The sequence below is a fragment of the Delphinapterus leucas genome, chromosome 3 (assembly GCF_059928025.1).
Source record: "Delphinapterus leucas isolate spDelLeu-1000000601 "Yukka" chromosome 3, BTC_Dleu_Yukka2, whole genome shotgun sequence".
NCBI classification, from domain to species: domain Eukaryota; kingdom Metazoa; phylum Chordata; class Mammalia; order Artiodactyla; family Monodontidae; genus Delphinapterus; species Delphinapterus leucas.
Genome location: NC_143131.1, coordinates 129,796,390 through 129,801,881, shown reverse-complemented (window position 1 = coordinate 129,801,881; position 5,492 = coordinate 129,796,390). Strand labels below are relative to the sequence as shown.

General features: G+C 32.2%; 1 pseudogene; it reads left to right on the top strand.

The window, feature by feature from the left end:
• The first annotated feature begins 1,257 nt into the window (after positions 1-1,257).
• On the top strand, positions 1,258-5,014 carry LOC149749701 (large ribosomal subunit protein eL42-like; annotated as a pseudogene).
• Positions 5,015-5,492: the final 478 nt, after the last annotated feature.

Here is a 5,492-nt window from a genome sequence, read left to right as displayed (position 1 = left end):
ACTACATTCCTCTTTAACTCTTATAAATTTAGCATCTGTATGGAGCTGTACTGAAAGAATAAACGCCCCAGATTTCAAAGACTTAGTAAACAAAAATAGAAAAATATCTTACTAGTAATTTTATGTTATTTGCTGAAATGGTAATGTTTGGATATGTTGGGTTAAATAAAATACAATATTAAAATTATATTACCCTATTTCTTTTTACATTTTATGTGACTACTAGAAAAATTTTAATTATGAAGGTAGTTAATATTATATTTCTACAGAACAGTACTGGTCTTGCAAGTTGAAAATATCTACCTACTCAAATGCTGCTTCCTGTAATGGTAGTGATGCTTATATGTTACTAACTGTCACATCTAACATTTGTAAACACTGGACAAAATAGGTCTGGAAGGCAACAAAAAGCAGGGAAAGAAAAAAAAAAAAAGGAGGGAAGTTGGCCCTTGACAGAAGGAAACTTCTCTGGATAAGATTCACATTTATTAAACTTCGTACCTGTGGGCATTTTCTAATGTGCAGGGAATTGGATGGAGAAAATATAAGCAGAATTATCATAGTCATAATGAATTAAGAAGTCAGATGATGGAGTTTAGGGCTGCCAGAGCAGCTAGAAAGTGAAGGGGAAAACCTAGGAAAGGAGGAAATACTTAAATCTGCATAAAAATACCAGTCAAATCCTTGGCTTACTTGTGAACAACTGCCTGGGAAATACCAAGGTCCACCGTATGAAACATTAGCTGTAACAATGTTTCACTCAGAATATGCAGCATAAAATAATAAATTAGTACACTCACAAAGAAACAAGAAAATTTAATCCTGAGTCAAGAGAAAAAGCAGTCAATTGTTACTGAGCCTGAAATATTCAAGATGTTGGAATTAGCAGGCAAGGACTTGAAAAATATCTATTAAATCTATGTTTCAGACTATAAAGGATAATATACCATAATGAATGAAAGTAAAACTAGGCAGAAAAATGAAAACTGAATGAAAGAATAAAATAAAAATTTTAAAACTGAGAAGTAAAATATTTGAAATGAAAATTTCCTTGAAAAGTCTCTAGAAACAGACTGGAGATAGCAGAAAGGAGGGATATGTGAAACTGAAGATAGATTATCTTCTAAATATTATTTTCTGAAGATAGAATATCAATATGTTATCCAACGTGAAGAACGGAGAAAATAAAGATTAAAACTAAATGAATAGAACTTCTGAGACTCATGTGAAAATATCAAGTGATATAATATAATATGTAATGGCATCCATACCGATAACACAACTAAAACATCTGTGAACATTCCTAAAACCTGCTGGCTTTTTTGAAAGTCACATGGCAAACACCACCTCCACAAAATGACACAGTACAAGAAGGAGGGCAAGGATTCCGTACACGCCCAGGGCAAATGACATTATGACAGGAAGCAGAGTGGCTGTGGTGGGCTAAGATTTTCTAGAAAAAGTCTAGAACCCCAAAGGAGATTGTGCTGAGACTTGAATGCACCGAGACTGCAGATCCAAGATAATGTGGACTATTAAGAGATGTAAGCATTGTGAGCTGGGAGGAGATGAGAGAAAGGGACAAGCGATCTACTTCTAGCTTCATCTTTTGTTTCAGTATGCAGACAATAATATAAATATATATTTTAATATTATAAAGCAATATAATATATATGGTAGAGAGAGAAGAGATAAAACAAGACAGAAAAAAAGAAAGAGGGGGAGTGGAAGTAGTCGAATATTCCTTAAACTTGGTGGGGGGGAAACAAATGTGCAGATCCAAGAAGCTCATCAAATTCCAGTTATGATAATTACAAAGAAAAACAAACTTAGGCATCATATAGTCCAATTTCTGAAAACCAAAAATAAGCAGAACATCTTGAAACCAGACAGAGGAAAAAAACTACATATAGGGAACATTATAGTCTCCTGTCAATAAAAATGACAACTGATACTGAAAACAAAAGAGGCTAGAAGACTACGGAATGATGATTAAATTGTTAAAAGAAAAACTCTTTTACCCAGAATCCTATGTCCAGTGAAAATAACCTTAAAATGAGGGCAAAACAAAGATATTTTCAGGTAAATAGGAAGTGCAAGAATTTATTGGCAGCAGACCAGCACTTTAAGAAATGCTAAAACATGTTATTCAAACTTAAAGAAAATGATGATAGATTGGGATTCTATAAGCTAATGCAGAGCATAGAGAGTCATAAATATATGGGTCAATACCTAGAGGGCATTATGCTAAGTAAAATAAGTCAGACAGAGAAAGACAAATACTGTATGATATCATTTACACGTGAAATCTAAAAATTACCACAAACTAGTGAATATAACAAAAAAGAAACAGACTCACAGAAAACAAACTAGTGGTTACCAGTGGAGAGAAGGAAGAGGGGAGGGGCAACATAGGGGTAGGGGATTAAGAGGTATTAACTATTATGTTTAAAATAAGCTACATGGCTATATTGTACAACACAGGGGATACAGCCAATATTTTATAGTAACTATAAATGGAGTACAACCTTTAAAATTGTGAATTTCTATATTGTACCCTGTAACTTATATAATATTGTACATGAACTCTACCTCAATAAAAGAAAAATAAATAAAGATACTAGGGAACGAGGGGAAAAAATGCATATTATAATCTCTAGGACAATCAACAAAACAAAATATAGTTAAAAAGCCAATAAAATGGACTATAAAACTATCTGATAAACCTAAAATATGGCATGAAAGAAGATATAGGGAAACCATAAATAAATAAACAAGCCAGCCAACCTGAATAAAAACAAATAGAAAAATGATAGACTTAAAGCTAAAAGATTATTAACTACCTTATACAAAAATGTATTGAATACTTCAATTAAAAGTGAAAGATGACTGGACTACAAATAAAAAGCCAGAACTATATGCTTTCTAAAAATGATGGCATTTAAATTTAAGGTAAAGATAACCTAAAAGTAAAAGAATGAAAGATGATTTATCATATATATAATAAACATAACAATACTGGAGCGACTTATATTAATAGTAAATAGAATTTAAGGCAAAGATTATTATAAGAGATAATAAAGAAGATTTCTTAATGACAAAACTGTTAGTTTTTCAGGAATACAACAATCAGAAACGTATGTGCCTATTAAGAGATCTTTGAAAAACACCAAGCAAAATTGAAAGACCTAAAGGGAGAATCAGACAAATCCAAAATACTCGTTAGCATCTTTAACATTCCTCTCTGGATAACTTACAGACGATCCAGAAAAAAAAAAAAAAAATCAGTAAGAACATAGAAAATAGGAGCATTCTTAGCCACCTTGACCTAGATAACATTTACAGAGCACTACACTCAACAAATAGCAATTATAAGAATACACATTCTTTTCAAGTTTACATAGAATGCTCAAAAAAATACAGACTATATGCTGAGCCATTAAAAAAATTCTTGGGAACATATGTATATGTATAACTGATTCACTTTGTTATAAAGCAGAAACTAACACACCACTGTAAAGCAATTATACTCCAATAAAGATGTTAAAAAAAACTGTCAAAATGTTTGAAAAGATTGTTACATTAGGGTCTGGATTCTTTGCCCACAGTGGAATTAAATCAGAAATCAATAAAAAAAATCTAAAAAACCCTATATATTTGGAAATTAAACAGTATACATAGAAGTAATGCACGGATCAAAGAAGTTACAGGGATATTAAAAAGTATCTCAAACTGAGTGACAGTGAAAACACAACACATAGAAACATGTTGAATGTAGTTAAAACAGCAGTTGGTGAGAAATGTATAGCCTTAAATGCTTATTTTAGAAAGGGAGATATATTTTTAATCAACAATCTGCTTCCATCCAAAGAAGCTAAGCAAATTAAATCCATCATAAGTAGAAGGAAATTCTATAGATAAGAGTGGAAATAAGTGAGATAAAAAAACAAATAGTAGATAAAATTAAAGCCCAAAGCCATTGCTTTGAAAAGATTAATAAAAATGATCAGCTCCTCACAAAAACGATATGAAAAAAATAAGGGAGCAAGAAAGCACAATTATCACCGTCAGGAATGAAAGAGGCAACAGCACTACAAATCCAACTGCTGTTAGAAAGGATAATAAGAATACAGTGTTAAGTGAAAAAAAAACATCCAAGTGCAAAAAAAGAAGCTACAGGCTACCTCTACTTCAGAAAGAAGGGGAAATAAAACTTGTAGAAATCTCCTCATTTGCACAAGAAGAAACATCGAAAGGATAAACTAGAAAGAGATGGGTTACCTATGGTGTACGTTTAGGGTGAAAAGGATGGCAAAATGGGAACGGGACAAAAGGAATGGCAGAGGTTGGAGGAGTGACACTTTCAAGTATAAATTCTGTATAGTCCGAGCTATTAAAACATATTTTTTAATATAAAAATATAAATAAAATCAACAAGGATGGGGGAGAAGAAAATGAAATAGAAACAGAAGAACATAACTAATTCAAATGAATAACATAATCATAATGAAGCAGAAAAATGAACCATTCCAAGTTAACTTTTGAATACCTTACTTTTGCTCTATACCCTCAAGCTGAAAACAAGAACAGTAAACGGAGGTTAAACTCTAGGCAATAGATGCGTTTTTCAGTTTTAGCAAAACTAAATTGACCAAATTTAGCATTAAAAAATACAAATATTTTAAATACTCTAGGATTGACGAAATAAGTATAGTTTGGATAATAAGACTCAAGTTTCTCAATGTCAAAGAAGAGAATTACAAATGTGGAAAGGGGCACGGCTAGAGAGAATCCTATAACATTGGAAGTATCAGTATGAAGTCATAGTTCTAGATATAGATGTGTATATGTCTATGTACATACATACACATATCTATGTAGTTCTTATCTCAGTCTACTTAGGGCAGTTACAAGCAATGACACCCAGTAACATGTCACGCCCAGATCATGGTTTCTAAATATGATTCTCAACAGTTCCTTGGAAAAAGACTGACTCCAGGGCTAGGGCAGACCAAGTGACATATGAATCTGGAGACTTCCAGTAAGAAAGTGCTCAAAAAATGATTAGTATACATCAAAGGACACAGACACAGTTGAAAGTGAGTCCACGTGGCCAAGTATAGGAATATTTTAGCAAAAATAATAATTATATCAACAGATTTTATCCAATACATACGAATCCAAGAGACCATTACATAAATGAGAAAATTAAATGGGAGATATGCAAAAACCCTTCCTACAGGACAATGCCAACTAAAATGTAGAAGGGAATGATGAGATTAAAAAGTCACCATTTGTTAATTACCATAGTAATAATTGTTTCTGGCTAGAACCATTGATTGATGCTAAAACTAATAGGTGAGACAAAAGACCTGTATTCAGAAAACTATAAGACAATGATGAAAGAAACTAAAGATGATACAAACAGATGGAGAGATATACCATGTTCTCGAATTGGAAGAATCAATATTGTGAAAATGACTATACTACCC